Source organism: Mustela erminea, chromosome 15, assembly GCF_009829155.1.
Source record: "Mustela erminea isolate mMusErm1 chromosome 15, mMusErm1.Pri, whole genome shotgun sequence".
In the NCBI taxonomy this organism is placed as follows: Eukaryota; Metazoa; Chordata; class Mammalia; order Carnivora; family Mustelidae; genus Mustela; species Mustela erminea.
In genome coordinates, this window is record NC_045628.1 from 56,013,930 (window position 1) to 56,035,627 (window position 21,698).

The 21,698-nt window shown below is 43.1% G+C and overlaps 1 long non-coding RNA gene across 2 annotated transcripts in view; it reads right to left on the reverse strand.

Annotated features, from left to right (window-relative positions):
• Positions 1–6,256: 6,256 nt before the first annotated feature.
• Positions 6,257–21,698, reverse strand: part of LOC116574352 — a 38,650-nt gene continuing 23,208 nt past the window's right edge. Inside the window, exons 1-3 of one of the 2 annotated variants that reach the window (XR_004279235.1) lie at positions 9,653–11,342; positions 8,549–8,700; positions 6,257–8,257 (exon numbers count right to left, since the gene is read on the reverse strand). This is a non-coding gene — a long non-coding RNA (uncharacterized LOC116574352). Of the gene's footprint in view, positions 8,701–9,652; positions 11,343–21,698 lie in introns of those variants that run through there. The other variant, XR_004279234.1, reaches the window with a different exon arrangement.

Consider the following 21,698-nt stretch of genomic DNA (forward strand, 5'->3'; position numbering starts at 1 on the left):
GGGGCAGGAGATGATTAAGCTCCACCTCCTGCAGGTTGTGTAGAATCTCTAAATTCTTTGGAGTTCTTCTATAAGGAAGAGTTGTCTCCTCCCCTAACCTCCCATTTATTTATTTCTTCAGTTATTTATATTATATTTATATTATTTATTACTATTATTTGCATCATGTTCTGAACTCATGGATATTTATTTTATACTTTGGGTTATAATTCAATACCATTTACTGTGCAACTCATACTATTCCAGACTTGGCCACTGGAAACTCTTTCACATTGGTGCCCAAGTCCTTTAGACATGTCACTTTTTTTTTCTTTTCTGAGCTTTTTTTTACTCTGGTGTAGTAAGATGCTCCAGGATCATCTTGAATTTGCCCTACCCTAGCCCAAGAGTTAATCTTTTTTTTTTTCCCCAAGAAGCCCAGGTTCCTTTTACTGGAGAAAGGTATTAGAAACCAAGGTCTGTGTGCTAGGTGTAAATTAAAATTTAAAAACATTTTTCATTGTCTATTTTTAATTATAAAATTAATACATATTATTGACAAAATTTTCAAACAGTACAGAAGTATATCAACTAGGACATGAAAAAGTGCCACTATTTTTTCCCTCGATCTATTTTCCAAAACTATACCACTACGGCATATAGAATAGTACGTATTTCTGTTTTTTAAAAAATTAGTGTATCTTTATAGTGCAACATTTGAAAACTACAAAGCCATAAATATTAGATTTTAGAATTTTTTTCTGTGGTTTATACAAAATACTATGTATTTCACCTACAATGAAAGATTAGTTAAAAATACTGCAGTTCATCCATAAAATGTAATCCTGGGAACCCAATAACAACCATGTAAAAGAAAAATATTTAATGGCATAAGCAGTTCTTCACCACACACACACACACACACACACACACACACACATGCAGTTACTAAATAGTATGCATGATATTACCCCTCCTTTTTTGTAAAAAAAAAAAAGAAGAAAGCCATATATTTGCACAAAAAAAGATTAAAAAGAATATATATATCAAAATGTCATAGTGATTAACTCTTAATTTAATTAAGAGTGCTTTAATTGCAGGTGATTTCACCTTTCTTCCTTCTCTTTATAAGCATTTTCTAAATTGTCTAAAGTTAGCATACATTACTTGTGAATTAAGGAAACAAAGTAATACAGTCTTCACTTCTCACTTCGTGTAGTATCATGGTAACCGAAACTGCCCATTGGAACTGGGACCTTGATTTACACAGTTCTGTGATAACTGCAGCTATTATTAAAGAGAAAACTTTGGACTTAAATAATACACAGTATGAAAAGAAACTCTAGCCCCTGGGATGGAAATTGAGTTGATATATTTGTTCATTCACTCTGCAAATATTTTAGTGTGCATTTACTAAGTGCCAGCCTCTGCTCTAGGTGCCAGAGATCCCACAGGATTAAGACCCAAGGAAGTTCTCCAATGAATTACTTATGAAAGTGAAACATTGAAAACAGCTTTAATGTCAAAACTACATACAAAAATTACATGATAGCCACAGATAAAGTAATATGTAGCCATTAAAAATCATGTTCTAGATCTGAGATACTGACACCAAAAATGTTTTAACGATACTTATAATTGAAAAAGAGCAGACAACAAAAATGCATATAGAGCATAATGCCTTTTTTTTTTTTTTTTTTACTAACAATGCATATATATTTAAGTTGGTGTATAAATATTTCATAGAAAACCATAGTCTATCTCTAAGTAAACCACCACTCTCTTCCCAGGTAGAAACTCGGGAAGATGACCTTTGTCTAAGAATGTAATCATACTCTTTAAAGTGAAACTTCAAAGCACCTGCTGAGTCCCTGGGTGTGCAGACAGAGGCCAGCAAGCAGCTCTAGGGTACAGGTATTGTTTTGCATAAGAAAAAGGGTATACATTTGCAGGTGTTCTCAGTGAGCAGAGAAAGGATGCCTGAAGTCCATGCCACGTGCCTCCCTAAGCTTTCAGTCAAGTCACTATTCAAAGGCTTTGACTTAATGTTGTGTGTGAGTGTGTATACAAATCCAGAGTAATGGCTGAGTTCCGTATTGAGGCTAAGACCTGACCATCAATGAAGAAAGGTCTCCAAGTGCTCATCAGAGGCAAGAAGTTGACACTAATGAGGGCCACAAGGACATAAACATCATTGAGGAAAAAGGCAATATCCTATTTGTGTTTGGATTTGTATTTCTGGCATCTAGCTAAATGACACATTCATTTAAATTTAATTTAATAGAAGCTGGGGTACTGGAAAGCCGAGTAAGTCTGCTTTTCTCAACACTTAAGTATATAGTGGCAAGCATTGCAACAGGAAGAGCTGAAGTTCAATTTTGTATCCTTTCTGGTTTCATTCTGCCTGACTAGAATCATTTGTGATAAGCACAATTGTACCTCCAGGTTATGCATTAACCCTAACTTCTGACACTTCCCACCCCCCTTTATTAACAACATCAGCAGCACCTCTCACTCATCACGGTTAAGATATACAGTTGGCTCAATATGCAAAGTGTCGTTCTAAAAGCCTAACCTTTGTAACAACCCCATGGGGTAGTTATAGATAAGGAAACTGAGATACAGAAGTTCGATTTTGTTTTATTCTTGCTCTATATACAATCCCTGGGTACACTCACTTACCCATATCACCCCAAAGATCACTGATACACTGATAACTCAGACTTAAATATAAACTCTGTAAGTCTGAAAAAGTCTGTGACTACGGAGTTCTCCCATATATCCCCATTAATCTAGTCCAGGGGCTCCCAAGAGCTAACCTTTAATAAGGACTTGTTAAAAGACTGAGTGAATCTAGCCTAGAGCTTTTTGCTCACTTGTGGTCTAGGCATTTCTATTCGCATGCCCCATAGACACCCCATACTCAAAACATCAAGAACACAACTCATCTCTTCCAACTCCTCTCCACGCCCAAATATGTCCTCTGTATGGTAATTCCTCTTTATCCATGAGTGATACCATCATCTCCCTGACATGTAAGTCATGATGCCCTGATTCACCATGTTCAGCCTGTCTGCACATTCTACATCTCCCAAATCTATCTGTTCCTCTCCCTCCCCACCCTGACCTAAGAGGTAATCTAGAACAAAGTCTCCAGAGATCAGTTTCCTGGGTTTAAAAGTAAACACAGCTGAGGTGCCTGGGTGGCTCAGTGGGTTAAAGCCTCTCCCTTCGGCTCAGGTCGTGGTGCCGGCGTCCTGGGATCCAGCCCCGCATAGGACTCTCTGTTCGGCGGGAAGCCTGTTTCCTCCTCTCTCTCTCTCTGCCTCTCTGCCTACTTGTGATCTCTGTCTGTCAAATAAATAAATAAATAAATCTTAGAAACACTTTTTTTTTTAAATTAAATAAATAAAGTAAATACAGCTACTTCCTAGCTGTGGGATCTTGGGTAACTAATGTCAGTGTCCCTTAGGCTCCTCCTCATCTATATCATTTAGGAATAGTTGGGTTGCAAGTAGCAGAAAACCCAACTCAAATCAAATAGGAAAGGGAATTTTTTGGTTCATTTAACTGAGCTACGGGGGTCCAGCTAGATCTGGGAGCTCATCATGGTACGTCCCTATATTTTATGGCAGATTTTCTCTGTATGGGGCTCTGCTCTCCACAGGCTCCTCCCCCATGATGGTAAGATATCTTCCAGAGCCCCAGTCATGCATCCTAGCCTTTCAACCATCCCAAAGGAAAGAAAGCTTTTCTCATTTTTTTTTTTCCTAGCAAAAAGTTCAGGATTACCTGGTGTTGATTAGCCAGGACCTATGACATGGTCTTTCTGGAATCTAAAGCTGGAATCAATCTCACCCAACCTCATGGAACAGTAGTAGTGGCAATGAGGGGGGGTGGTAATCAATGAAAACAGGGTGTTCTTTCCAGGGAAAAAGGGGGGATAGGTGTTAGTGTTACAAAAACAGCAGCTACCTACAACACCACACGTGCACACACACACACACACACACACACACACACACACACATTCACGTGCATATAGCTACACGTACTTACTGTTTTCCCTATATACGGTCTGGTTGCTTTTCAATCAATTGTCCACACCATTGCTGGAAAAAGCGATCTATATTGCACGTCTAATTATCAAAACATGTATGTGTCACAGAGCAGTTACCACCCTAAAGACCTTGTCTTTAGGTCCCAAGCCTTAATCCCGTGCCCAGCACAAGGTTGATGCTTAGGAAATCTGTTGAAAGTAAGCTTCGCCGGAGTGATGACCCATGTTTCATATGGCAAGATAAACCAAGAGAAAACAAATACAAGATTAATTCACTGAAGATCAAGATAGGAAGGCAAGGTGGGGTTTCGATTGTGTCTTGAAGGATAAAGAATATGCTTATAAATGTAATAGGGTGTCCCAGCTGTGCTGGAGGGATGCTGGGGATGGAAAGCCCAGTTACTAGCAAGAAAAGTCCTTTCCAAGTGTGTAGGTGAACTAGAATATTTGCTCAGACTCTAGCAGAGAAAGCAAACAGATGCATAGATAACTTAATAAAGTGACAAGCCCTTACCCTCCTCAGAGCTTTGCCCATGCTGGTCCTTGTGAATGAATGCTCTTTACCTTGCCAGTCTCCTTTGTCTCATTTGGAGTTCAGCACTAATGTCACCCTCTTGGAGAGATTTTCCCTGATGTTGATATTTAAAGCAGTGCTAACTACATCAGAACCCAGCTGTAATTCCTTCGTTGTGTAGTCACTATCCGAAATTAACTTGTTTACTTGTTTGTTGTCTCTCTTTTTCCATAGGAACAGGAGTTTCATTAAATCAGGGATCCTCACTGTCCACACAGATGAATTAGCAAAGGGAATCACCCTTCCGGGTTGAGGCAAAGTTCATAAATAACAGGTTTTAAACATGTCCAGCAAGGATGTAACAGAGCTTCAGAAAAAGGTAGCTGTATGACTATGATTTACAGATATCATGAAATATCAGAAGCCTTGACTTCAGCTTCTGACCCTTCTCAAATGCAGCGCTGAGCCCAGGGCATAGAGGTTGAGCATGCAAGACAAGCAGAGGCCGGAGAGAAGGCGTGGGGTAGCTGCTGCTGTTAGCCTGGGAAAAGACCTTCGGTGGGAGTGGGGCTGGCTTACGAAGATGCAGGGCACCTGGGCTCCTGGGATTTCCACAGGAGGCTGTGGGTGCTGAAGTTGGGAAGGAAAAAGTCCTAATCTGAATCCTGTTTTAATTATCAATCGGTGATGGCAAGGTCTTGTTCAGCTCAACTTCAAAATTCCAGAGTATAGCTACTGGGCACCTGCCATATTCAAAACACTTGTTGGCCCAACACAGGCTAGAGATTTGAGCCAGATCCAGCTCCGACCCTTTAGGAGACACATTCTCTGGGGGGAGACAGAGAGGCAGGTCACAGCTAACCACAGTCTGAGGATAATATGATCCCATAGTCATTCCCAGGAGGTTGGAATGATCTTACAGAAGAGAGAGCTTGGCTGGCAAAAAGAGCTAGCAGGATTAAAACCACGTTGGTGACTGAAAACACAAAATTCAAGGAGAATATCTATTTCTTGGGTTTGGGGTTTTTTGTTTTTTTTTTTTCCCCACTAAACTTGTATCAACATGTTCTAACTGGCAATGATATGGTTGGAAGATCATTTCACTAAGATAGACCACAGATCTGAGGTCAGCATAGCTATCAATAATTGGCTTTTGTCTTTTCACAAGCTGAAATATGCTGAAATTCAAGAACTGGGCCTGAATAACTATCTGTTTGACTCTCGAGAGCTGAACCACCTCCACAGGGAGCTGGGCAGAGCACGTGGTGTCCTACAGCCTTGGGACAATGTCCCGGTCCTCTTCACTGTGTCACTGCTCAGTGCCCCTGACTACCCTCTGGGTGTTTCTGACTCTGTAAAAAATAATCAGATAAAAAAAGCCAACTTCTCATAATCACAACATATTCTCCAGTTGGACTTTACCCAGGACCTTAAATTTAAACCGTTGAAATTCTTTATCCCTGCTGTCCTTGTCATCAACTTTTGAAATGGAGAATTTATCTTTAAGGAAAAGCTATGCTTTATTACGCGATTGGTAAAAGTCTTCCATTAACTCTCAAAAGAAACAAATTTTTCCTTTTAAATTTATACAGATTTTTGTATATAATACCTATTATATATGTGATATATATCTCAACAAATATATTCCAGGAAAAGGAAGAATTAAGGCACACTGACATGGATCGTGTCTGTTATTAGGATTCTGCATGTCATAAACAGAAGTTTATTGAAAATGAGTTACAAAAAAAGAAAACAAATGAAAAGAACATGATAAACTTTTATAGAATAACTAATCTATCAAACATAAAGTGGTCATCGAGCACTTACCATATGTTCAAAACTACTCTGCATTTACCCAGGTACAGGACAGACTGTCTCCAGCTTTACACAGAAGGTGTGTGCCTAAGTTCATTGGTAGGTTTTGTTTTGTTTCTTTTTTAACTCAGAACAAATTGCTTGTAGGCATAAATCTTTGTTCCTATATGATGTGTTTAATAGACTTTGCTGAGCCAGCCTAGGGTGTAGCCAGCATTTATTGTTTAAATGGAAATTGTCACCCACGGTTCAGTTTACAGTGCAGGACTGGGACTCACCACCCCTTCCCTCCCCCCAGCCATGAACAAAAATCCAAGGCCTGCGGTGGGAGGGGCGGGATCACTACATGGCCTCTTGGCAGTCTTCCGTTTCCTCTGACCTCAACTTCCTGGGTGCTCAGCCCTTTGGTCAGCTCTTAACGAAAGAATTGGCCCCCTTTGAGTTTGGGCCCCCCTTTAAATTCTGGCATGGGACTCTACTCTCCTTTCCTGGTTTAAGTTGTCTTGGAGGCATTCTGAACTCCTCTCTTGGACCCATGTCCTCTCCATTGGCCCTGAGAGGTTCAAGAGTCCAAGGGCTGGTCATGATCCTGGGTTATCTGAAAAGAAGGAAATCATGGCTACCTCAGTGGTCTGGGCTAGGCAGTCTTCCCTGGCTCCTCAGTTTAAAGTAGACTAAGTCTTGGAGCTCTGTCTTCAGCTTCCCACATCCAGGCAGGAAACCCAGGACTCATTGCTTCAGATGACATAGAGACTGAGGCACCAACCTGGAAATGAGAAGAGTCGTCCCAGCAAAGGACCCATTTGCCCAAAGTTACCAACAATCATCAAAGTCCTCTTGGTCAGCACCCAATGTCCATTGCTAGGACAAGCTCAGAGGCGATTCCAGACACAGAGCATGAAGTCACTTCTGTCTTTAGTGGCCATTCTCCACTTTTCCCGCCTTGGCTGGGCCAGCATGAGGACGGGCTGGATGACTCCGGGCAGGCCTTCTTTTTGTTGGAGTAACACGTACTCCAGCTCCTCTAATTGGGCTGGACCAGTCTGTTGCAGAGATTTCCTTTGGCTGGTTTCCCAAGTAGAGTCTGGCCAGAGAACTCCGGCATGATTCTGATTTCGGGGTTGTGGGTGGGGGATAGGCACTTGGTACATGAAAAATTAAAACTTGCATTTAGTTTTAAAAAGCACATTCAAGATCCTGATATAGCCTCGCTATATCTAAGCGTAGAGATCTATAAATGAAATGGCTTTCTTCACTCCTAAAGAACGGTAGAAGGGTAAGTAAGAATTGTCCAGGAGCCAGGAAAAACTGAGAAAGGAAGTTTGGTCCTATTCTGGTAGAGGAGGATGGTGGTCAGGAGTTCAAATTTGGTGTTATAGTCAGGAGTAATTCAGAGCAAGCTCCAATCCAGTCCAGGCACCAAAGTCCAAGAAAGCCAATGGTGGTTTAGGAAAGGGTGTGATTCAGGTAATATTTAAGTTTCTGCAGACAGTAAGAAATCCCAAATGAATCGGGAGGAGTTGAGTCATCAGAAAGGGTTCTACAAGGATTTATTAGAAGCGTATCCTACCTCAAGGGTTAAAAGCCAGCATCAACCTGAACAAAAGAGCAGACTCACCTGTTAGCTGCAGTTAGGTGGGCTGCAGTGCTGAGAGCCTAGACTCTGAATATCCAGACTCAAGGTCTATTAGGCAGTCTAGCAGAAGATGGGGTGAAGGCCATCACACAACCATATCACTGACATTTAGCACACTGGATCTCTTGACGCAACCATGAGTCATACATAGCTTGGCCGTGGACTCTTTATAGAGCATCTCCTTCATAGTGAGAAGTAAGTGAATCAGTCAAGGCTCTCTTCATGGCAAGTGACAGAAACTCAACTCCAAAGTCTGAAGTGGAAAAAAAATCCATGGGCTGGAGAACTAAAAGGTGCACAAGTGAAACCTCAGGGATGATGAGGCCAGGGATTCCAATGACGCAATTCAGGATCTGTTCTTCTCCATCTCCTGCTGTTCTCTCTGTTAGTTTCAATAGTTCGTTTATAGTTAGCTTCAATAAATCGGTCTATCTGCTGGTAAGACGACCATTAGCACCTCTAGACTTACTTCCTAATGTCCTTACTTCTTCTCGTTGAAAGAGAGTCCCTGCCCAGTAAATTCCAGAGTCCAGTTTTTATTTACCTGGTTTCATCTTGAAAGAATCATTCCCGAACCAGTCACTGTGTCCAGAGGGTTTTGGTACTTTGGCCACATTTACATCACGTTGGGCAGGTCTTCTCCCGTCACGTGGAATAAGGAGTAGGAAAATGATGTCTCCATGGAAAATCATTTCACTATCATCAGAAAAAGACGTAAAGTTTTTTTGGGCAGGTTAAAAAAAAAATTAAAAAGATGTCTACTACCAGTGACCAAACCGTTACTGTTAGAACTACAGAGACTGATAAAGTCATGGTGTAGTAAATTATCCCAGAATGTCCTCAAGGTCTTGTACTTGTTTAATGTTAGAGTTTTTACCCAGGACTTTTCTCAAAGATTGTTATTAAAAAAATTTTTTTAATTAAATGAGCTATTTAATTAAAAAAAAAAAACTATGGTTTCCATTTCAGGGATGGCAAAATTGAGGCTCTGAAATCTTAAACAAAATGTCCCTTTAGTAACAGGTAATCTAGGTTGTTGACAGAGTCGGGGCATAAACCCCAGCTCTAAGTCTGCTCTTTATTTTACTCCACTACAGCCACATTTGGGGGGAAATATGATTCCAAATACTGCAGAAGGCTTGACTCTTTCTCTGTGAAGTGATAGGAAGAGTCATCTAATGAGACAATACCCTCAAAGGAACAGTTCAAGGTTAATCTTGCTGGTTAAGATAACCATAGGGTCTGTATACATATGATGTTAAGCCTGTGTTTAAAATCCAATTAAAACAAATCATAGGGGTCAGTAGTAGTAATATAATAATAATAATAAATAATAGGGGTATCTTATGAGCTCTTAATTGTTAATACTTTTTATGTCTGTGCGCATTTATAAGTTACAAAAAAGATACTTATTCGGTAAAAACACTGAAAACTCCCTCCCAAAATTATTGAGAGGAAAAAAAAATCAAGCACTTATAAAAACATAGCTTTTAGGGAAATGGGAATTTTAAAGCTTCCTAGTTAATTATCAATACAAATGACCAAAACAGTCGATGCTATTTTCATATTGGTAATGGGATGTCAGGCAGAAATATAACTTCATGCATATTTCTGCAGCTTATTAACGTAGCCGTGACATGTCACATACCTGTAGACAAGTGACTCCAATACTTTGACAGCTGGACAGGAGCTTCAGAGACTTGCAGTTCGATACATGGTAAAGAGAGCTTTTTCAGAGAGCCCAGATGATACCAAGTTGGTTCCTTGGTCCACAGAGATCGGCAGTGAGCCCACCTATGAGTCCTAAAGGTGTCCACGCTTTCGTTGTCAACTCCAATAATGCATTTACTTGAACTAAGCTCTCCTGCATTTATATATTATCATTTTCGTGAGGGCATAATGCTGCATTTGAAATTCTATAACCATATGGAGATGTTTACAATCTACTATATCCCAGCAGGTTCCCAAGTTTAATGCATTCTTTCACATTTAAATACTGTGAAAGCTGGGGGCACCTGGGTGGCTCAGTCGGTTAAGCATCCAACTCTTGGTTTCGGCTCAGATCTTGACCTCAGGGTCCTAGGATCGAGCCCTGTGTGAGGCTGCATTCTTGGGGGGTGGAGATGGCATGGAATTCTCTCTCCCTCTCCCTCTGCCCCTTGCCCCACACACTCTCTGTCAAATAAATAAATCAACCTTTTATTAAAAAATAAATACTGTGAAAGCTTAGAATATCGTTTAAATTGGTGAGTCTTTTTGACAGTACAACAGCAAGTTGAGTCCTCATTAATGAATGTGTTCATTGTCCTTCTTTGGACTTTATCTCTGTCAAACACAGTGCACGAGATGGTAGAACTTTCTAAAAGAGACCTCCTTGTATGATTGCTCTGCAACATTCAAATTAGATTCTTCTTGAGGCCAACTGTTCACTTAGGCACCTTAAAGTACCTCGGGGGCCTTCTCTATGCATGGTGCTTCTGCTCTGAATTCTCCACTTACGCTGGGTATTTTGAGTAGCTGTGCCTTTATAGGGATATAAATTCCACACTCCTCACTTTCTCTGTGACAAGGTTTTCAGTCCAGTGAAGATCATCTCTAACTTTCTTCTTGGTAGTGAACATTTCTGCAGGATAATTGCCACCCTTGGGCAATGCCTTTTGCTAAGTTGGGACCTTATATATAACAGGGACAGGCTGTATCTCTGTCATCTCATTCTGCAGGGCTCCCTACCCCCCCCAAAAAAAACATAAAACCCCTGTTCCTATCCTTTCCCTCTTCCCCACAAAAACTGAACCTAGTGTTTGCTATCTGATCCCTGAATTTTCAGTCTTGGCTTAAAGCATGATGAATAGTTGAAGACCTGACTGCCAACTGTGACTGGTAAGGACAGATGGGTCCTGAGGCCAAATCCAGGTTCAGCAGGGAAAGTGCCGTGGGGAGGACATGGATCTCTAATGCAAGTTCCCCAGGAAGAAAACTCTCCTGAACTGTCATTTGCACTTTAGTGGGCAAGAAACTCTAAAAGTAAGCAGAAACTGAAAGGAGGGGCATCAAGAGTAGGGGAAGGACAGTGAGGGCGTCGTGCACAGGGGGTCAGAGAGCCTCCCAGTTGTGGCTGACTGTAACGAAGTAAAGGAGCGTACATTCAGAACGAGACTGTTAGAGAGTATTTCAAGGCTGGATTTGAGGTCATTAAGGGACCATGACTGTCCACTCTTGCGGTCCCAGATACTGACTACAGTGCCGGGGATATAGTGAGAGCTCAATGAATGTTGGTGAAGTTTTTTTTTGTTGTTTGTTTTCTTTTTTTTTAAGGTTTTATTTATTTATTTGACAAAGAAAGAGAGAGAGCATAAGCAGGGTGAGTGGCAGACAGAGGGAGAGGGAGAAGCAGGCTCCCTGTTGAGCAAGGAGGCCCACTCAGGGATTGATCCCAGGACTCTGGGATCATGACCTGAGCCAAAGGCAGACACTTAACCGACTGAGCCACCCAGGTGCCCCAAATGTTGGTTTTTTAATGAATCTTTAAAATTAGTGAGCATCTGTTTTTTATTCAACTAAGAAAAGCCTCTGCACTGACAAGAGACAACTCCCCAAAACCAGTGATTTTAGGACTGTACGTCTCTGGATGACATGTGTGCACAAGTGAACACTAGGTACATTCTCCGCCTTGATGAGAGCTGTGGTCCAAAGCAACCTTCCCTTGGATGAATAAGGGGAATGGATGTAGATGGCCTAGGGGCAGTAGGTGAAAACAGCTGTGACTGAAGCTCATTTTAGAATATCTTCTTGCCGCATCTACCATTCAAAAGAAAGCTTACAATCCCTTCCTTACAGAACACCCCACCACACAGTCATACACAGCCACACACTGCTCTTTGAGTGTTTCCATTTATTATCTTTCATCAGTTAACAAAGAGATTGTCTCTACTGGGAACCTGAGGCTAAGAGAGGGAACACCATGCCCCTGTTGTCCTATCTAGATCGTGGCAATGTTTTCTGGACCCAGTTGGGTGCTCTTCCCAACATGCAAATAGCGAAACCCTAGAAATACTGCTCCACTACACAATCCCCATCTACCCAGGTTTCTGTACATATTAGAATAGCAATAGTGTTGGGATGCCTGGATGGTTCAGTCGTTAAGCATCTGCCTTTGGCTCAGGTACGATCCCAGGGTCCTGGGATCCAGCTCCGCATCGGGCTCCCTGCTTGGCGGGAAGCCTGCTTCTCCCTCTGCCACTCTCCCTGCTTGTATTCCCTCTCTCGCTCTCTCTCTCTGTCAAATAATTAAATAAAATCTTTAAAAGAAAAAACAAAATAGCAATAATGTTGCATGTGCTTTAAAAATATTTAAATGGAATCAGAGTGGACTTTACAGGGCTCTTAATTTAAGGCTCAGAGGAAGAGGTCAGAGGAAATTTCAAGCCACCTGCCATGGTTTGCTTCTTTTTCGATGTCGCTGCTTCCCTCTGCTTGGTGACTAGGATATCACCTGATAATACCAACGCCACTTTTACCTTACAGTATTCTGCAGTTTCCATTTGAGATTATGCCATAACTAAAAAGAGCTGAAATTGGTCACCCACCTTCCCCACATCTGCCATGTAGTCCTTCTCTACTGATACTGGACTGCAGGAGGAAATAAACAGATCCCAGGAATGTCCATGGTACTGAGTTGTGGAGCTCCCTATAAGGATATCTCCACTATAAGGGGTTCATACCATACATCATTAGACACTAAGAACCAACAATAAGGAGGGAAAGGCACTGGCGAGCCCACCAAGGACAAAATCTAACTGGTTGTCAATGTCACATAAGCCAGTTTTCTCCTCTCATCATCCCAGGTCAGAGGTCCGCACACTTTTTCTGCAAAGGGCCGGACAGTATCTTAGCTCTGTAGGACGTAACAGCTCTGTCACTGTTCCACCCAGCTGTTGTGACGGGACACTTGGACGTTCCACAAACAAATGGACATGTCTGGTTTTGGCCCACAGCCATAATCTGGCGACATGCACTCCAGGTGATAATATAAGACATACTATTTTAAGTGTTATACACCAGATACATTATTTTACTTAACCTTCCCAGCAACATTATGAAGTGGGTACTGTCATTTTCATTCCCATTTTACAGATGTAAAATTTATCTATAGATTAAAGGAAGGTGCTCCCTATAACACGCTAGAAATTGATATCATCGGGGTTTGAATGTGGGCCAACTCAGAGCCTGCTCTGATCCTCGTAAGGGAGAAGAGTTGATGTGGTGATAGATGGGGGCAGTGGGGACAGGGCTGGGGGGCAAGGGGCCCACCTGAGAGGAACTTGGGGGAAATGTTAGAAGATGGAAAGAGAATTTAACTGTTAACCTTTGGTTGGTGTTTATTCTATCTGGCGGGACCTGGGATGTATCCTCCCCTCCTTTGAGACTGAAAGATACCATAGTCAGTCATGCCTACCCCGAAGTTCTGGAAGCGGGGAAGGTGGTCCTTTCTTAGAATCACCATGCTATTTTATTACCTAGAGGGACCATGGCTGCTGCGGAAGGTGAATAGTGGCCCCAGCAGAGGTAACAAGTAGTATTTTATCACTGAATCGCGCCTTACAGTTAACAGACTCATGGGATTGTCCTAGAGACCCATCAAGGTCTCATTCCAATGTCTGTGCCAGACATTGGGCACCAGCCAGAATTAAAGTTTCTTTTACTTGAATTGGGACCACTCTGCTCCCTGTCACCTAGATGATGTGATACTTTCTATTGTAAACATATATCAATGGTCGTCCTTCCTATGCTTGTTCCCAAGTTCTGTGAATGCAGGTAGCATGCTTTTTCTTTCTTTCGTGCTTACAGACTTTGATGCCGTTGTGTGACACTAAATATATGCTTCATTGGCTTAAAGGTAATTTTCCTCATAACAACCTGAGGAATAAAGCAGGAGCAAATGTTATCCTTTTTTGCAGATGAGGAATCTGAGGATGAGGAAAAAAAATTACTTGTCTTAGGCATCCACGAGAAGGCGTTTGGTTTAATCTTCATGCATTATTATTTTTTTAAGATCTTATGTATTTATTTGAGAGAGAGAGAGGGGAGAGAAGGAGCAAGGGAAGAAGCAGAGGGAGATAAACAGGCAGGCCCAGTGCAGACTGTGGAGCCTGATGCCGGGCTCGATCCCATGACCCTGAGATCATGACCTGCACTGAAATCAAGAGTCAAATGCTTAACCAGCTGAGCTCCCCAGAAGCCCTCTCATGGATTCCTTACTAGATGGGTCCTCACTGCAATGAAACTGTTCCTGTGTTTTCAAGTTCCTGGTGCTAATGGGTTTCCAGTGGCTCTAACTGTGTATGCAGAAATTCCAAGTTAAAAATTGAGCATTCGTAAGCTATGAAAAACGGTTGCTTATGGCAGTTTTCCTAGCCACAGGCATTGTCTTTGCACAACAATAATACCAATGGAGATATTGTTGGGAACACTGACCCCTACTTAAATCCACATGACAGATGCTCAAACCCTCATTACATTTGCTGCAAATTTGTAAACACAAAATTTCTTTTTTCTTATTGAGGTATACCTTTTACAGAACAAAATGTACAGATTTTCAGTGTGTAGCTCAGTGAATTGTGGCAATTCCACACCCTCTTTTGTAAACACATAACTTCTTGTAACTCTAAAGTTGGCGTTATGTGTGCCAGGGAGCATATGGTACATTCGAGACAGAAAGGAGCAGAGACAGACACAAAGAGATGGACCCAGAAAGACAACATAAAGACAGATGTGTGAAAAGGACCAGAACTACTCACCAATTCTGACACAGTGAGGGGTCAAAGATGTAACAACATAAATGCCGAAACTCCTAAATAGCTTTCTTGGAAAAAGAGGTTAGGGACTGCTGAGTGATTCAGGCAGACGTGGGCAGAAGGGAAAAGATGAAGTTTCTGAGATCAAAAGCCAAGTCCCTTTCTCTGACAACTCCATACACACACACAAAGATAAAACCGTTCTTATCAAGGAAAAAGCAAACTCTTGGCAGCTAGATTCCTGAAAAATAATTGGTCAGAGGCCAGAACTGTCAGAATGGCAGTTTCAGGGACAAGTCTTATATTCCAGAGGCTGAAATAATTTCTGCCCAAAGTGGTAAAGAGATGTGAAAAACGGCACATCAAGACTGAATTTCTGGCCTACTGTATGGATATGCAGGGCAAACATCTTTTTTCTTTATTAAAACTCTTAGGTTTTTAAACACAGATACACCACCACCACAACTTTTAAGGTTTTAGTTCCACCAAACAAGTCAAAGAGTAAATCATGGTTCCATATGTCACATCCCCAGTAACCACACCGCGTGAAGTCACTAAGACGTCAGTGGAAAGGAAGGAATATTCCAGGAACATGGGCTTCAGGTTATATTATAGGATCTGAAAGTGTGACTCAGTACTTCCTTATCTTATCTGGATTGCAAGTTCCCTGGGTTGGCACACGGTTTTTTTAACCAATGATTGTCCTTACACTCCACCAGTTCCATGATTCCTGTGTTATGAAATCAGTAGTATCTCAAACTGCAGTACCACACTGGATCATATTTCCAAAGTCTTTAAACAGAATGCCGTTTAACCGGAGAAAAGCTGTAAATCCAACTGGCATGTACTCTTGCCATTTTGCACACACGCCTGCAGTGCGAGCTTCTGGAGTCACACTTCCTGGGCTTAGGTGCTGATTCTACCCTCCAGCGGCTGTGTGACCTTTGGTAAATTACTTAACCCCTCTGTGCCCATTTGCTCATCGGCAGAGTAAGGCAAATAGTGGCTACTTCATAGACATGTTGCAAAGATTAAATGAATACTATCCATTCATTCATTACAACTATGATTCATACAAAGCCTATACAAATACAAATATGTACGTTTTGAGTCCCGAGTATGTGCCAGGCAGTGTTTTAAGCTCTGGGGCAAACAGCAATGAACAAAGCAGTCAAAACTACCTGCCCCCATGGAGGTTACATTCCAGTCCAAGAGACGGACAAGAAACAATGTCGGACAGCGGTAACAGAAGAGAAAAGAAAAACAGAGTAAAGGACACAGGAGGTAGGGGGTTGCTATTCAGAGTGTCCAGGGACAGCCTCGCTGAGATGGCCGTTGACACTTAGCCTAATACCTACACCCACACAAGCATTTAATAAGTGTTACTGTTGTGTTACTATCATTATTAATTAGACCCATACTTAGATTGACTTATGACTAACTCCCAGGGCATCTGAAGAGTGCTACATTTCTGCCTAGGAGATTCTAACTGCCGTGAAATACAACCCCAACTGCTACTACGAGATTTGGCAACAAAAAGCGGTGCTCTCTCCCTCTGGCCCCCGCCCACCGCCATTCCCACCATCTCCCCTGATCCTGGACATCTACACAGAAGCGTCATCCTCCCTGATGTTCCAGTCTGGGCTATGTTGTATACCAGCATAGCACCTTATCGTTTTTAAAAAAATTTTCTAACATTTATCTTTCCTATAATGATAGTCTTACATTATCTGTCTCCCCACCAGACTGCTGTCCATGAGGACAGGGATAGTATCTTGCTTCCCTCTAACCTCTCTCACTCCGTAGCTAGCCTAGGAAGTGGATGGCCATGGGGGTGCTGGAGGTCTGCACTCCCCTGGGCCTATGCTTAGAAGAATGGAGTTGGTAGGGCACCCACATCGGGGACCTCTGTCCTCTGTGGACCTGTGTGTCATGTATCTCTTCTCATACTTTCACTCCGCATAGTTTGACCTTCCCAGCATTTTCACTGTAGACAAAGATCAGAGCTGATCTACAAGGAAGTCTTTGAAGAAACAGACAGTCACCATCCTAAGTTAAGAAACAAGCATACAGGCACCTGGGTGGCTCAGTTAATAAAAGGTTTGCCTTTGGCTTAGGTCATGATCCCAGGCTCCAGGGATCAAGTCCCACATCACACTCCCTGCTGAGCAGGGAGTCAGCTTCTCCCTTTCTCTCTGCCTGCTGTCCCCCACCCCCACTTATGTGCCTCTCTCTCTTTCTCAAAAATTAATTAATTAATTAATTAATTTTCAAAAAAAAGACCTGAGCTTACTATTCTGGGGAAACAGAAGAAAAGAAGAAACCCCCAAGGGGAGATGGCAGTCTCCTTTGTGCAGCCTGGTATTTTGATTTCCTTGGTACAATCCTATTTGTAGATGCTACAAGCATCTTGACAAGACAACCCCTCAAAAATTCAGATTTCATGACACATGGAGAAAAGAGCTATCACATTCAGATTTTGAGTTATTAATTGGAAAACACACCAAGATGGCTAGCCAGCACATCCCGTGTAAGTGTGCATGTGCACATACAGGGAAGGACTTCGGGCCCCCTGCAGCCAGGCTGAACAGGTCAGGTCGAGGGGCAAAATGGGTGTGTTCTGACTATTCTCTCCAAGGCAGGTGACTAGGAAACAGTAATGACCAGAGCCTCACCTCCTTGGGTGTCAGAGCACACACACCAGTCATAAGTAGAGGAAATCCAGCGCCAAGCAGGCAGAGGCAAGGAATGGTTTCTGGAAGGTGGTCTGGTCACCCAGAGCCCCAGCAAAACCATTCAGCAGGGCCAGAAAGTGAGTAAAACACAGCACAGCTAAGGGCTATGTGCCTGGCTTGTCGATTTTCCAACCCCTTTGTCCTGGTCCCCTCTTTAGCTGCTATTTTCTTAAGGTCAGCCTTGATCATTCTCCATCAGCAGATAAGCAGCAAGTAGAAGAAAACTATAACCTTTAGCTATATACAGGATTCACTTTTCTAAGCTGTTTTAGCTTTATTCTTGGCCCCATCCCTGAATACAATAGATCAGCAAGAACAAATTGTCTAAAGCTTTCTCTTTTCCCTGCTTCTACTTGAGGGCTGACTCCATGGAGGCAAAGGAGAACATTGCTTGAGGGAAGGCAGGCCTGGGTCTGCATGAAGACTGGGCCATGCTCAAAGAAAGAAGGCATTTCCAGGGGGATAAGGTAAAGGGGAGGTATGGGGAATGGCCAGGGTTCAGGAACTGGGGCACACTGAGAAAGTCACTAGAATGAACTGTAGCGCTCTATAGGAAACAGAGGTCCAGGCCAATGAACAGGCTGACATCAGGGAGGAGAGTGGACTATTAACGGTCATGGTTTCTGTGTACCAAGCAGATGAGAATCACAGAGCGAGCTGCCAGCATAAAAGAGGAAGCCCACGGAAGAGAAGCCAAGTGGGAAGTGGTAGGATGAACCACCGAGGGTAGGTGGGGTGTGGGCAGGGAAGGAGAAGGGCTCAACTCATTGGCTGTGTTTCTAGAGTAAGACAAGCGTCTGCCTCCCCTGCACCATGGGGGACCCCGCGTGACATGATTGATTTCACACCCTGTAAAGGAGCCTTTAAAAAGAAGCCTGGCTGGTTTTTGAAATATGAGGCCATGGTGTGGCTGACTGTACATCTCTCACTATTTTTTTCTGCAAGGCAATTACATTAAGTGCTTAATGTCAATCCAGGAAGAAAAAATGAGGGCACTGTGTTTTGGGGGGAAGGTTGGGGAAGGGGGGGCATACACTGTCTCCCTGCCATCGACAAACACAGCATCTATAGAAAATGAACCCCACAGATCCTGTGTTCTGATGACAATGGCAAGGGAACACATAAAGACCCGAGAGCATGAAGTAATATTAGTTGTGTCAACAATTGCATGTTACAAATGCTGAAGGTGAGTGAAACTTGCCAAGTGTTAATGGAACTGCTGGAAACAGATACAGCTGGGCACCTGCTGTGAGCCGCCTGACCTGGCCCACCCTACCTGAGCTGGCGCCAAGAGAGCTGTCTCTCTTCTTTCTTTTTCCTCGTTGGGTCAAAATAAAGGTTGTTCCTGAATGTGTTTTAGAAACTGGCCTGACCCCAGAGCAACTGGCTGATGTCTGAAGCTGGGCTGGGCATCAGATGCCAGGGAAGAAATGCCCCTTGTAGTTGCGAATGCCCCCGGGGCTTCCCTGCTCCCACGGGGATCTTTCCTCAGGCTGCTGTTGTCCCATCACAGCAGGGTCAGCACAGAAGGGTCACAGCAGAGCCTCCAGAGCACTGAGAGTCCCTGGGACATTTTGTGGAACCCGTGCAAAGGGTTGATGGTAGAGGAAATACGCAAGCAAATACCCCAAAACTGCTGGGGCTCTTAGCTCATCCGGAAGCAAGAGAGACCACCGAACCCAAAGGAGCCCTCCACACTTGCTTGTGAAATTGATTGAATCATTCTGTCCTGCAAGAAGCATCAAATAATGGAGATGACAAGGCAAGTAGGAAACCCCCCAAAAATCTATACAGAAAAATACAGGCTTATTTAAAACAGGCTCAAGGAAGGAAACTGATGACACAGAATGATCCCTTTGCACTCTTGTAACTCGATTTGGGGGTTTTGTTTGTTTGCTTGTTGTGGTGGTGTTTTTTAGAGAGAGATCACACACACACGTGTGTGCAGGGGTGGGAAGGGGAGGGGCAGAGGAAGAGGGAGAGAGAGAATCCTAAGCGGGCTCCAGGCATCGGGGGCTCAGTGCAGAGCCCAACCCCGGCCAATCTCACATTCCTGAGATCATTGACCTGAGTTAAAATCAAGAATTGGATGCATAACGAACTAAGCCACTCAGGCACCCCTGAAATATGTTAGAGGAAAATCCCAGCCATATCAGCCATAGATATTCCAGAATATATTTATAAAAGATTATTTTGTTTGTGTTTTTTACAGAAATTTCTCTATGGAATACTGAGAATTTAAACAGAAAAACTGGGAGAGAAGGGCCTCTGGGAGGTGATGACTGAGTTTTGGAAACTCTTTCCTGCCTCCCTGTTTTCCTCTGGGGAGTCGTCCAAAGTCTGGGGTGGGCACATTGGGCTGAACGTTTTTTTCGGCAGCCTCCTTAGTACCCACTGGTTTCCTGGTCCTGGGAACAACTCTTTCATTCATGGATGGACCTCCAGTGGTGACACCTGTGCAGAAGGCCTGGGTTGTTTCAAGAGTAGAGACTTTAGGCCGGGGGGGTGGGGGACAATGAGATTCTCTCTCTCTGCTGGGGATATGAACTTGGAAAAAGAAAAACATGATCTAGACTGAAAAAGGCCTCCTCAGTTCCGCTGCTGAAAGCCCAGAAGCTGACCTTCCCAAACTTTGGGAATCTTGGAAAGGTTCGTGGTCATCCCAAAGCTTGGGATGGACCAACACTTGATTTGATTCTATGAGACACCCATAATCTTTATAATAGATTTCCCTTTTGTACCTCAGCTAGACAGAACACATGGTCACTGTTGCAGTGAAAGGAATTTTCTAGCGATCTGTGTGAAGGGAGAGCATGGCCTAGAGGTGCCAGCAGCACAACATGATTACAGTGGTGAAATGTTATGACGCAAACCTCATATGTCATGTTCACTGCTGTCTCCCCAGCACCCAGCACAGTGCCCAACATCCAGTGATCATTCATTACTATTTGTTCAATCGATCAAATATTGATCTTCCCAGGAGAGAAGATCGTGGAATCTGCCCATGGTGGAGGAAGGCCTAATGTCTTGTTAGAAACACGGGTTTGGCTGTGACTCTGTCCCTTTTTTTCTGGGCGAGTGAGTCACTTAGCCACTTTGGACCTCAATCTCCACATGTATAAACTGGTGATTATGAACTTAGATATAATGAGACTCAGATGAGGTCATGCTATACGAAAGTGCTTTATAAACTGTAAATTGTTTGCAAATGAAAGGTGTTATTATCTTTTCTAGCAAGGGATTCCATTCTGCCTCTCTCAGCCTTCTGGCCAGAGAAGACTTTAGGACAAAAGTGGGTGAAAAATTGCCTCCTTCATAACTTTTTTATTCCCCTATTCCCAGTCTAAGCACTTTTCTTAAGTTTAGGTCCGCTTTGAGGACTCTGTTTTTTTAGATTAAACTGTGAGAAGCCTAGGAACTAAAAAGATTTTTTTTTTTCTAGAACTCACTGTTTTTCATCCATCTCATCAGGTACTCAAGATAAATCTTGGCCATGTTGCGGTGCCTGGGTGGCTCAGTGGGTTAAGCCTTTGCCTTCAGCTCAGGTCATGATCTCAGGGTCCTGGGATTGAGCCCTGCATCCGGCTCTTTGCTCAGCAAGGAGCCTGCTTCTCCCTCTGCCTGCCTCTCTGCCTGATCTGCTTTCTCTTTCTCTCTGTCAAATAAATGTGATCTCTTTCTCTCTGTCAAATAAATAAATAAAATCTTAAAAAAAAAAATCTTGGTCAGGTCAACTAATCCAGATGTCCCTATGATAATCATTGGTGTAGACACAGGTAGAAATCCACACATATCACGACCCCCCCTTGGAAGACTCACTCATTCATCTGACTGAGTACAGGGGCCTGTGAAAAGCACAAGGCGGAGGATCAGGGGAAATAACCATCACTCTCAGTAAGGGTTCCAGACTCAGCTCTTCCCCGCCCCCTAGCCCTGGGGGGAGCCACCATTTTGGAAAGAAGCAAGTAGGTTGTCCTAGTACCTGAGTCATGAAACAGCTTGAACTTGTCCATTATCCAAACAGCACAACACTTAGAGAACATTGCTGCATTGTTCTGTGCCCTCGGGTTTCTCAGTGGCAGGCCAACCCTGGACTGTGCCAGCAGGAGCATAGCTGTGCTCTGTCTGCACCTCCAGTCATTCATCTAATTGAGTACACTGGGAC